The following is a 12,702-nucleotide window of genomic DNA, read 5'->3' as shown; positions in this document are numbered from 1 at the left end:
TTTTTGCAAATTTGAACATATTATACCTATTTGGATGGGTACTACCTATTCAAATAGGTACTACCTATTCAAATAGGTCCTACCTATTCAAATAAGTACTTTATACCTATTCAAATAGGTACTTTTTCTATCCTTATGAAAATTACTGTCTTCCACATTTGTTTGACTTGATTGTTGCAAATTTGAACATATTATACCTATTTGGATGGGTACTACCTATTCAAATAGGTACTACCTATTCAAATAGGTCCTACCTATTCAAATAGGTACTTTATACCTATTCAAATAGGTACTTTTTCTATCCTTATGAAAATTACTGTCTTCCACATTTGTTTGACTTGATTTTTGCAAATTTGAACATATTATACCTATTTGGATGGGTACTACCTATTCAAATAGGTACTACCTATTCAAATAGGTCCTACCTATTCAAATAGGTACTTTATACCTATTCAAATAGGTACTTTTTCTATCCTTATGAAAATTACTGTCTTCCACATTTGTTTGACTTGATTTTTGCAAATTTGAACATATTATACCTATTTGGATGGGTACTACCTATTCAAATAGGTACTACCTATTCAAATAGGTCCTACCTATTCAAATAGGTACTTTATACCTATTCAAATAGGTACTTTTTCTATCCTTATGAAAATTACTGTCTTCCATATTTGTTTGACTTGATTTTTGCAAATTTGAACATATTATACCTATTTGGATGGGTACTACCTATTCAAATAGGTCCTACCTATTCAAATAGGTACTTTATACCTATTCAAATAGGTACTTTTTCTATCCTTATGAAAATTACTGTCTTCCACATTTGTTTGACTTGATTGTTGCAAATTTGAACATATTATACCTATTTGGATGGGTACTACCTATTCAAATAGGTACTACCTATTCAAATAGGTCCTACCTATTCAAATAGGTACTTTATACCTATTCAAATAGGTACTTTTTCTATCCTTATGAAAATTACTGTCTTCCACATTTGTTTGACTTGATTTTTGCAAATTTGAACATATTATACCTATTTGGATGGGTACTACCTATTCAAATAGGTACTACCTATTCAAATAGGTCCTACCTATTCAAATAGGTACTTTATACCTATTCAAATAGGTACTTTTTCTATCCTTATGAAAATTACTGTCTTCCACATTTGTTTGACTTGATTGTTGCAAATTTGAACATATTATACCTATTTGGATGGGTACTACCTATTCAAATAGGTACTACCTATTCAAATAGGTCCTACCTATTCAAATAGGTACTTTATACCTATTCAAATAGGTACTTTTTCTATCCTTATGAAAATTACTGTCTTCCACATTTGTTTGACTTGATTTTTGCAAATTTGAACATATTATACCTATTTGGATGGGTACTACCTATTCAAATAGGTACTACCTATTCAAATAGGTCCTACCTATTCAAATAGGTCCTACCTATTCAAATAGGTCCTACCTATTCAAATAGGTACTTTATACCTATTCAAATAGGTACTTTATGCACATCCTTATGAAAACTAGTCGTCTTCTATATTTGTGGGAATTTAATAATACAAATTTGTTCAAGTAACTATTTATTATCACCATGGGAAGATTCACTGGCAACAAGGCGAGGGTCACTGCAACAGGAAAAAGAACTCGCACACCTGAAATAAGTAATTATCAAAAAAAGGCACCAAGTAATTATCAAAAAAAGGCACCAAGTAATTATCAAAAGAAGGCACCAAGCCGGCAAGGCTATGTAGCACCATCAAACGTGCTGAATAATCATAGGGCGCTAAATATCACTAAGGAGGCCAATGTGAGAACTACTGCTCGGCTTAGATTCGGTTACAAGTATCTCTGGGAATTCTTATTATCTGCCAATGTAGACCTGACCAAATGTAAACTGTCAACAAAATTATTCGCACACCCTCCGTCACAATGTGATGGAGTGTGAAAAGATACGTGAATTTAGAGACAATTCTATAACCAATGTTCCAATGATGTGTAAATATTTCATTCAAAATGATCTGCTACCAGAAATTTTAGCCAAATATCCCCAGTTTGCTAACTGTAGGTAGTAACTGAGTGATTGTAACCTATCCTCCGCTGCCCACTGGATTGGGGCAGTGTGCAGGACAAACCTATCAATTGTGACACTAGCTCTCCACATATGTCAGTTACTTAATTTAGAAACTGTACTTGTGGTCGATCTTGAACCCATTATTGATGTGATGACTTATACTGAATTTTGTAAATAGCTCATCAAGATTGTAACTTGCTTAACTAAATGAATTGTGGCGTTCAGTCCCTGAGCCCATTATGTGCCTCTGTAACCCTTTCCACTACTGCCCACAAGATGGGTATGGGGTGCATAATAAATGAACTAAACTAAAAAACTATGAGAACAGAAATGCACAAGGCGAATGATGTCAAAAGTATCCAATTCACCAAGAAATCTATCGAGGGACAAGTGACCGAAAGGGATGGTCAGGAGGGAAAACACATGTTCGTCCTGTTAGTCAGAATATTCAACAAGGATATGCACAACCGTAAGAGGGTCAATGCAGTTTGGACAATAAGGAGCAGGCTCCATTAAGTGCCCGCGAGTTAAACGTGAATGGCCAATAGGTAACCTCACCAGAGCCATTTCCCACCGCCTGTTACAGTGGTAGGAGGAAGGCCATGGAGATACACTACTCTTAAGAGCACGCAGTTTGTTACCAGTAAACACGCAGTTTGTTACCAGTAACAGAAAACCAACAACCCTGCCAACAGGCAAGGATGGAAGAATGACTAACTGGATAAAAGTCGGAAAAGGGAATACCTTTATGGGAGATCGGACAAGTGCGGATAGCTTCCCTAGCGCCAGCATCCGCATGCTCATTTAAGGACACATCAGTATGGCTGGGAACCCAGCAAAACTCCACTCTCTTAAATCTACTGGAGATAAACAGCCAATGTTGAATCTTGACTACCACCGGATGAACTGGATTACAGGACTCCAGAGTCATGAGGGCACTACGAGAGTCAACTACAACAAAGGATGAGTGACAGCGAGAAAGCAGTTGATGAAGAGCATACAAAATAACATAAAGTTCTGCTATGAAGATGCTAGTCTCCGGAGGCAGGCGACACATATAGGCGTGTCTACTACACAAGTAGAGTCTAAGTCTGCAGCCTACACAGTCTGCAGACTTAGACTCATCGGTGAAGGTGGAAATAGAGCAGGAGTGTGAAGAAAAGTGTTCAAGGAAAGGGGATTTCAGAACTGTAGGAGAGGTAAAAGTTTTAGTTACGTGGGTCAAGGTTTTACAAAATTTAGGAAGGGGGGATCCTCCACGGGAGCAAGGACGGAACGACACGAGGAGAAATATTGGTAACACTAACCAAAAGAGAATCTTGCAGGCGAGAACAGCTGTATAGAAAGAGGGAAGTGCTGAAGGGGAACAGGGACCACAGGAGGGGCAAAAGTCAAAGCACAACATAGACGAGAGTGTGGGTGTTGTAAGGACCACGCAAGGTAGCGAAGACAATAGCGATTATGGCAGTGCTGGAGAGACAGGACGCCAGTTTCAACATACTGTACAGGTGTAGGGTAGGAGTCGAACAAAAGGCACCAAAGCTGACGCATAACTCAGTATGGTGCAGAGCATCAAGATGGCAAAGAGTAGAAGGAGAAGCAAACAAGTAAGCAGGGCATCCATAATCGAGTTTAGACAATACAAGAAAGAAATGTAAAGAGAGAAGCATGCACCTATCCGCTCCCCAAAAAGTATGGGACAAGACCTTTGTACACAAGGGAATAGCCATAAAGCGACAAAGAGGGACAAAGAACGACCTGCTTCTGAATAAGTCATAGCACAAGTTTTAGTTGTAGAGAACTTGAAGCTATGATTGGTGGTTCAAGACGACATGGCATCAATCGCAAGTTGAAGCCGTCATTGAAGGAAAGTTGAGTCATCACACCGACAGCGAAGGGTAAGATCATCGACACAGCGCTGAGAAGATGCTTAGGGAAGAGACGAAAGAAGGCCATTGAGGGCAACAAAGAAATGAGTAGTGCTCAGAACACTACCTTGGGCTACACCTTCATATTGCCAAAAAGAGGCAGAGAGAGCAGTACCAAGCCTCATTCGAAAGGAACAACTAGAGAGGAAGCTTTGTAGGAAGAGAGGGAGATTACCATGATGGCCAAAAGAACAAAGTTGAGACTGGATATGGTATCTCCAGGTGGTGTCGTATGCCTTTTCTAGGTCAAAAAGGACAGCAACAATGGAGGGCTTCACGGCAAAAGTAGTATGAATATAGACCTCCAAGTTCACAAAGACATGCTGCGATACTTGTGAAAGCCAAATTGAGAAGGGAAGAGGTGGTGATAGTGTTTGAAGAACCACATCAGATGGACATTGACCATATGTTCAAAGAGTTTGCAAATACAACTCGTGGGGGGCAGAAGTCCTTAGGGGAATGTCCCTAGAGACCCTGGTTTCCGAATAGGAAGAACCACTGCCTCGAGCCAGTTCTCGGGGACTGATGATGACTCCCAGATGCTGTTATACAGATTAAGTAAATACCGAGATGCGCATGAAAGGAGAGGGCGAAGCATATCATATTGAATGTCATCTGAGCCTGCTGCTGTAGAACCGCAGAGGGCCAGGGCGGACTGAAGTTTGGAGAGAGAGAGAAGGGATCATTATCGGAAAGCTGGAGATGAAGTCTAGGGAATAAGATTCAAGAATGGGCTTACAATTAAGGGAAGACAGAGGAAGGTGAGAACCAGAGCTAACAGTCAAAAAGTGGGAACCTAGTTCTGTTGAGACTGCCACCGGATCCACCACAATAGTACCACAGAGGTGAAGGACTGGCGAGACATCTGGAACAAACTTACCCGCTATCTTGCGGATTTTTTTTCAGATCTGGGGCAGAGGAATATCGGACGTAATCATGGAGACATAAAATTTCCCGAGCACAGTCTGTATTCCACCAGGGAATGCACTTCTGCGTGTCCCAGGAGGTAGACTGTGGAATAAAGCAGAGGGCAGCGCCGACTATGGTGTCATGAAAAAGGAGGAGGGCTCGAGAGAGAGGCAGAGTGGAGAAGTCGGAGAGAGTAGCATGTAGGGTGAATAGGTTCCAATCAGCCTTGGCAAACTGCCACCTAAGGAAGAAGAGGGGAGGGTGAAAAGATAAAAAAGTGACAAGGATGGGGAAATGGTCACTATTATGGAGGTCATCAAGAACCTGCCACGTAAAATCTAAGTAAAGAGGCGATGAGCAGAGAAAAAGATCAAGAAAGGAGAGGGTGTGAGTGCAGGAATCCACATGAGTGGATTCACCAGAATTCAGAGGAGACAGTGAAGAAGAGAGAACAAATGGTTCGAGAAGGCGGCCCCCGGGTGTTTGCCATAGCATCACCCCCAGAGGTTATGCAGACAGTTGACATCACCTAACAGGAGCACAGGCTCTGGTAAGGAGTTCAACAGGTGCTTAACACCAGGAAGAGAAAGTGGGTCAATTGGGGGAAGAGATAAATGGAACAGACAATATACCATTTACTCACAAAGATACGGGCTGCCGAACATTGGATAAGCAACTGAAAAAGCAGGGGGATGAAGGGAATATCAGTATGAATCAAGAGAGCAGATGAGTTGTGGGCCCCAGCAAAAACTGGGGGGATGAGAGAAAGGAATAACCATGAAAGTGACCAGGTTGAGTGCCAAGCATCGGCTCCTGGAGACAAACACAAAGCAGTGAAAACTGTGTTATCAGAAGATGGAGTTCATGGAAGTTGGCATAAAATCCACAAATATTCCATTGAAAAATAGACATTGTCAAAAGGAAAGAGAACAGCAACAGAGAACAAAGGCAAAGAAGAACACAGCATGCTAAAGAAGATCAGGATCAGTGAAATCAGGGTTAGGGGGCATGGGTAAATTTAGTAAGGATGACGGAGTTAAGGGAGCAGGAGGACGGACCAAAGGCAGACGGACAGGGTCCGGAGCAGGAGGAGGCAATGGAGAGGGGCGATCAAGGGAGGCAGGGGAAGAGGGGGGTGGCAGAAACAGGGAAGTGCACCTCAGCAAGGGCAACAACCGAGAGAGAATCAAGGGTTAAAGAAACCTACATAGCTGAGACAGGAAGCCCAACCACCGAAATGGGAGGGGATGAAGTGATAGAGTCGGAGGTGGAGGGTGGCGGAAGAAAATAATGCCTTCTTACCTGCTGGGGAGGAAGAAGTAGAGGAGCCAGGCTTACGTTTCTGACTTAAAGAGACAGGTGTGCCAGCAACAACGTGGGGGGAGGGTAAAAGGCACAGTTGTCACAATGAGAGAAGGAGCTGCTCCATGTGATGAGGTGGTCACCACTGAGGGCTTGGGGCTCAACCCCGCCATAGAGGTGGGAGGGGAGCAGAGAGGGGTAGTCGGAAGGGAAGTAGCTTGGTCTGGGCCCAATGTAGCGGGGGCTACAGAGCCCGGTCTTCCATCACAGTCTGACTCGATGGCCTGGTCATCTACCCAATGAGCTTGGTCGTCCACCCAACGAGCCTGGGAAAGAAAGGTTGGTTCAGTTTCCATACAGCACCAATTCTAAAAGTCTGGGGACTGGAACCATGGGATTCCACCTACCAGGGCAGCCAGGTAGGCCGAGCACTGGCCAGTGCAAGAAGGGGTGCGTCGTCCCCAGCGGTGCTCCCCCTTGTTAACCAGAATCCTACTGCCTCATCTATTCTCCCACACTGGTGCAAAGACCTCATTCTCCCTTTCGCCTCAGCCTGGACACCCAACCAATTTTCATACATCCTGTACTTGTCCTGAATGGGGTAGTGCAAAAAATCAGCATTGAATGTTATGAAAAACCTCTTTCTGATGGATCTCTGGGACCCTCCCTTCTTCATTCAGGGGCTTTGATTTTCTTGTCTTCCTAGCTAAATGACAGGTTCAAAACTTGAGGAGGATGGCGAGTACATAGCCCCTTTGTGGTGTGCAGGTGGAACTAACGAGTGAACTGTTTCATGATTGAGCTGTCTGTTGTGAGGTACCATGGCCTCATTTACTATGCTTTTTTTACTTTGGGGATTCTGTGTTTAGGTTCTCCCACTTCTCTGGCGGTGTTTTCTTGATAGGGCAATAAAGGTTCCCATGCTCCTTGCATCTTTTTTGAGGGGATGGGAGCCGGTCGGCCGAGCGGACAGCACACTGCACTTGTGATCCTGTGGTCCCGGGTTCGATCCTGGGCGCTGGCGAGAAACAATGGGCAGAGTTTCTTTCACCCTATGCCCCTGTTACCTAGCAGTAAAATAGGTACCTGGGTGTTAGTCAGCTGTCACGGGCTGCTTTCTGGGGGTGGAGGCCTGGTTGAGGACCGGGCCGCGGGGACACTAAAGCCCCGAAATCATCTCAAGATAACCTCAAGATGGGGGGAGGGGGCTGGGTTTTAGTTTCTGGCAGGCTTACAATAACTTGCAAGGGCCTAAAGTGGATTAAATTGGGAGAGCTTTCTAAGTAGCAGCACTAAGAAGCCACCATACGAGCCCTCCCCAAAAGATTACAGAGGGCCCCAGAATTGAATTATAATTGCTGATAAGATAACCACTGCAACTATTATATATAACATTACACATTATATTCATTTAAGTAACACGGCAGAATTTTCAATATTGAACATTACAGGGTAAAGAAATTAATTATCAAAACAAGTCACCAAGCCACGAAACTATTATTACAGGGTAAAAATAACTACTGTACTTCTGTTTACATGTACGTGAAGTGAAACAGTTGCCTCTGATTTTAGACGATGCACCTTATAATTTCATTACATGTACCAGGTATTTATTTCCTTTACTAGTAGCAAGATGTGGATCCTCATACAAGCTTTATTTAGAAGTATCATTCACTTAATTAAGATTCAGTATCCAACACGTGTATCATTTCTTTCAGACACTGTACACAATTTCTGCCAAGAAAAGTTTTACTATCATCTTCCATTCCTGACTGACTTCTTACATCACTTCATGAGCAATAATGAATCAACAGTCACCAGCTGTTTCCTCAATGCCACCTTCTGAAAAAAACCTAGCATTAAATGTAATGACATGCCATTTTCTGGGTGATTCCCGGAGGCTCCCCGGAACTATCCAGGTTGATAAGGATATCCCTAACTTTGGTATCAGTCAATGTGGGTGGAGTTCTAGGCTTACCGGGAACTACGACCCAGAACCTGCCCCCCCCCCACTCAGAGAGGCACGAGGAGCAATGGCCTATAGAAACGCACATGTGATTTTGGAGTATTCTGTATCTGCCATCGACAGGGACAGGCACCCAGAAAGGTAAGCGCCCCAAAACAAACCCCTATACTGGGTAAAAACGACAAAAATAGACAAACGAGTGGACAGAACTCCCCCAAATGAAAACAAGCAAACAAGCATGACGTCATACGAGCCTTGCTGCATGACTGTGCAGCTTGCTCCCTGGGAGGGGAAAGGGGGAGCTCCAGACCCCCTGCACCAGTGATCCACCCTGCAGTTCTGAGGCTGGATATCAAAATATGCGAAAACCACCGAACAGAGGGAGGGAGGGTTGCCGGGGAGCCTCTGGGACTTGCCCAGAAAATGGGGTGTCATTACATTCAACGCTGATTTTCTGGGGGGAGTCCCTACGGCTCCCGGAGCTACTTCACCAAAGACTAAAAAGAAGAAAGGGGACGTACCCGGGAGGCTGTCGGTGCTCCACATCTCAACTCGAAGTTGAGACAGGCTGCAGCTGCAGACCCAAAGCGACACAGGCCCGACTATTCCCAGGAACGTTAATGAGGTAGCGTGCTGCCAGGACCCTATTCGACCACCAAAAACCCCATAACCGAATGTCAGCCCAGGACATGTTACCAAAGACGACAACAAGAGCAGCAAACTTATGAACGTCATGGGCACGGGAATAGACCGCAGGCCGGCTAGACGTAATAACCTTGCAGATGACCTGAGAGACCTGTATCCTCGAACAGGGAAGAAGGGAAACTACATCAACCCAAAGCACGTCCCCAGACACAGAAGGCGTGGCGCGCAAATGACAGCGGAGGGCCGCAACCGGACACAACACATATATCCCTGGATGTATCCCTGGATGTAGTCAGGCCAAGATGTATCTCTGGCCTGACCAACCAAGCATCAACAACCCAAGGACCCCCTCTAGAAAGCAGCAGACTCAATCCTCGCCAAAAAAGAACGAGACGATTGCAAACGAACAAGAAAAAGCTTCGGAAAAACAAACCTAAACCGAAGGGGCCACAACAAACCGAGGCGAAGACAGAAACGAGAGCACACCATCCAAAGACCAGGACAGTGCAGGCGGCGCATGAGCAGGCTGAAGGCAAACAACATCTGAGACAGCCCGCGCAACGCAACGGGGCAGAAGGAATATCAAAACCAAAAGCAAACCGTAGCGGGTCCACCAGCGCCGCGCGAGACAAGGCGACAGTATGCGTCAAGTCGACAGTTCCAAACCCCCATGAGAGATGGACAAGACCACGTCAACAAAAACCGCAGAATACCTATGAAGAGACAAAAAGAAAAGGAAGGACGACTAGCAAAACCCCATACCACCGCCTAGACGAAGCACGCAGGTGAGACACCAGCAACGAAGCCACCTGATCACCAAAGATGGGGAGACTGAAGCCAAAATGACCAAACTGGAAGACTCGAGGAGAAGACCGAACCAGCCCTGATATGGACCAGACCGATCATTAGAAGAGGCGGAGCCAGGGGGAAAACCCCTTGGGGTTGGACACCGAGCAAGCAGCGACCGAAACCAAGGCTGGCAAGGAACCAGAAGGAACGCCTGCCAGGGAACCAGGAACCCAAACCCTGGGAAAGATCCAACCCAGGCGAGAAGATACTCCCGTCCGGGAGGAAATCTCCACCCCGGACCCTGAAAGGACCAACAAGGCCGAACCATAGACTCTGCAAACAGCAAGGACAAAATGGCGATGAAAACCAAAGAGCGGCCAACGAGGAAGCAAGCACCACAAGCCGGTACGCGAGACGTGAAGCGAAAAACGGCGACACCGTAACCCGCAGGAGCAATGCAACCAGCTCAAGCAGGACAGAACGATGTACACGAAGCAGAGTAATAGATAAGGAGAACTACCCAGGACGGGTACTGCACCAAGACAAAAATGTACTGTCTGGCAAAGGAACACAAGGAAAAGGCCGTAGCCAGGGCTGTAATCCTAGCTCCCTCTGTCCCAACAAAAAGGAACGGTAGGGGCAGGAGTGGGCGATTGGAAACCTACAGCCACCAGCAGACATTGCAACCCAGAAGCTGGTAGGAACATACAAGAAGATGAAAGAACTCAGTTCTACAACTGAACGGCAGGGCTGTCCAATCGCAGGGAACTGAACATGTACACAGTCCAACCTAACACAAACACTAGGCTGAGTGTTTGAATATGACCCATCGCCGTTTTCAGTAATTGGCATATTTTCGGTATAAAAAGTCGTAATTTGAAACTGAAAATAGGTGCAGAGAGTCAGAATTCGGCTCAAAAATCACGCTCAGGAGTCAAATTTCCGACTTTTCAGACATTTTGAAAACTGCAGGGGGGTTTAGGCAAAATATGACCCATCGCCGTTTTCAGTAATTGGCATATTTTCGGTATGAAACGTCGTAATTTGAAACTGAAAATAGGTGCAGAGAGTCAGAATTCGGCTCAAAAATCACGCTCAGGAGTCAAATTTCCGACATTTCAGACATTTTAAAAACTGCAGGGGGGTTTGGGCAAAATATGACCCATCGCCGTTTACAGTAATTGGCATATTTTCGGTTTGAAACGTCGTAATTTGAAACTGAAAATAGACGCAGAGTCAGAATTCGGCTCAAAAATCACGCTCAGGAGTCAAATTTCCGACATTTCAGACATTTTGAAAACTGCAGGGTTGAGGGGGGGTCAGCACCCCGAACCCCCAGCCTGAGAGAGGTGCATCACTACTCTATGGAAGATATAGAAATTATATATATAGAATATGATATATGGAAGACATATGGAAAGAAGGGAAGGTACTGATGGGAACTACAGCGAGTTCAGGTGTTGAGAGTGCTCACGACTCTTCACTATAGCCAATAGCCCGAAAAGCTTCGGTGAAAATTGGCAGAAAATTTGCACCAAACTTGTCAGAAAACTTGTCATTACGATCTAATGGGCTGTTACTGTGTGATTTATTGTCTGTAACTGTTGTAGAATATTTGTATAAAATTGGTATTTCATTTGTTGAAATGGTGATCGCCATGACAACTACAGCAGGGAAACAGCCGGTACATATAACAGGTAGTTATTGTCAGTTATTATTGAATTACATTAAATAACAGGTAAGTTATTGTCAGTTGTTATTGAACTGCATTAAGTGCAACTCCTGTATTGTACAGAGCTCAGTGCTTAAAATTAGCTTCAATCATTAACTATTTTTCTTGTATATACCAAAAAAAAAGATAAATAATTGTATTTTGCCATTTTTGTGGCATTTTATTTAGTTATCCTTGTGTAATGAAAACTTCCTAAGGGAATTTATATATATATATATATATATATATATATATATATATATATATATATATATATATATATATGCGAACAAGCCTGAATGGTCCCCAGGACAATATGCAACTGAAAACTCACACCCCAGAAGTGACTCGAACCCATACTCCCAGAAGCAACGCAACTGGTATGTACAAGACGCCTTAATCCACTTGACCATCACGACCGGACATAATGAGATGATAGCCGAGGCTATTTGAACCACCCCACCGCCGGCACTCGGATAGTAATCTTGGGCATAGCATTTTACCAAATCACCTCATTCTTTGGGGCACACGTGAGGAACACAAATGCGAACAAGCCTGAATGGTCCCCAGGACAATATGCAACTGAAAACTCACACCCCAGAAGTGACTCGAACCCATACTCCCAGAAGCAACGCAACTGGTATGTACAAGACGCCTTAATCCACTTGACCATCACGACCGGACATAATGAGGTGATAGCCGAGGCTATTTGAACCACCCCACCGCCGGCACTCGGATAGTAATCTTGGGCATAGCATTTTACCAAATCACCTCATTCTTTGGGGCACACGTGAGGAACACAAATGCGAACAAGCCTGAATGGTCCCCAGGACAATATGCAACTGAAAACTCACACCCCAGAAGTGACTCAAACCCATACTCCCAGAAGCAACGCAACTGGTATGTACAAGATGCCTTAATCCACTTGACCAACACGACCGGACATAATGAGGTGATAGCCGAGGCTATTTGAACCACCCCACCGCCGGCACTCGGATAGTAATCTTGGGCATAGCATTTTACCAAATCACCTCATTCTTTGGGGCACACGTGAGGAACACAAATGCGAACAAGCCTGAATGGTCCCCAGGACAATATGCAACTGAAAACTCACACCCCAGAAGTGTGAGTTTTATTGTCCTGGGGACCATTCAGGCTTTTTATTGTCCTGGGGACCATTCAGGCTTGTTCGCATTTGTGTTCCTCACGTGTGCCCCAAAGAATGAGGTGATTTGGTAAAATGCTATGCCCAAGATTACTATCCGAGTGCCGGCGGTGGGGTGGTTCAAATAGCCTCGGCTATCACCTCATTATGTCCGGTCGTGATGGTCAAGTGGATTAAGGCGTCTTGTACATACCAGTTGCGTTGCTTC

The 12,702-nt window shown here is 44.5% G+C and overlaps 1 protein-coding gene and 1 long non-coding RNA gene across 2 annotated transcripts in view; one reads left to right on the top strand and one right to left on the bottom strand.

Moving 5' to 3' along the window:
- The window catches only part of LOC123770294 (calcium-activated chloride channel regulator 1), a 238,110-nt gene that overhangs the window by 96,378 nt on the left and 129,030 nt on the right, over positions 1-12,702 (top strand). The gene's annotated exons all lie outside the window — the stretch shown is intronic.
- LOC138373595 (uncharacterized) overlaps positions 1,572-12,702 on the bottom strand; it is a 392,875-nt gene continuing 381,744 nt past the window's right edge. Inside the window, exons 4-5 of the long non-coding RNA XR_011231236.1 lie at positions 6,219-6,544; positions 1,572-1,660 (exon numbers count right to left, since the gene is read on the bottom strand). This is a non-coding gene — a long non-coding RNA (uncharacterized lncRNA). The remainder of the gene's footprint in view (positions 1,661-6,218; positions 6,545-12,702) is intronic.

The sequence above is a fragment of the Procambarus clarkii genome, chromosome 42, assembly GCF_040958095.1.
Source record: "Procambarus clarkii isolate CNS0578487 chromosome 42, FALCON_Pclarkii_2.0, whole genome shotgun sequence".
Taxonomy (NCBI): domain Eukaryota; kingdom Metazoa; phylum Arthropoda; class Malacostraca; order Decapoda; family Cambaridae; genus Procambarus; species Procambarus clarkii.
Note: the sequence above shows the minus strand (reverse complement) of the source record. Positions and strands in the feature narration are given on the sequence as shown.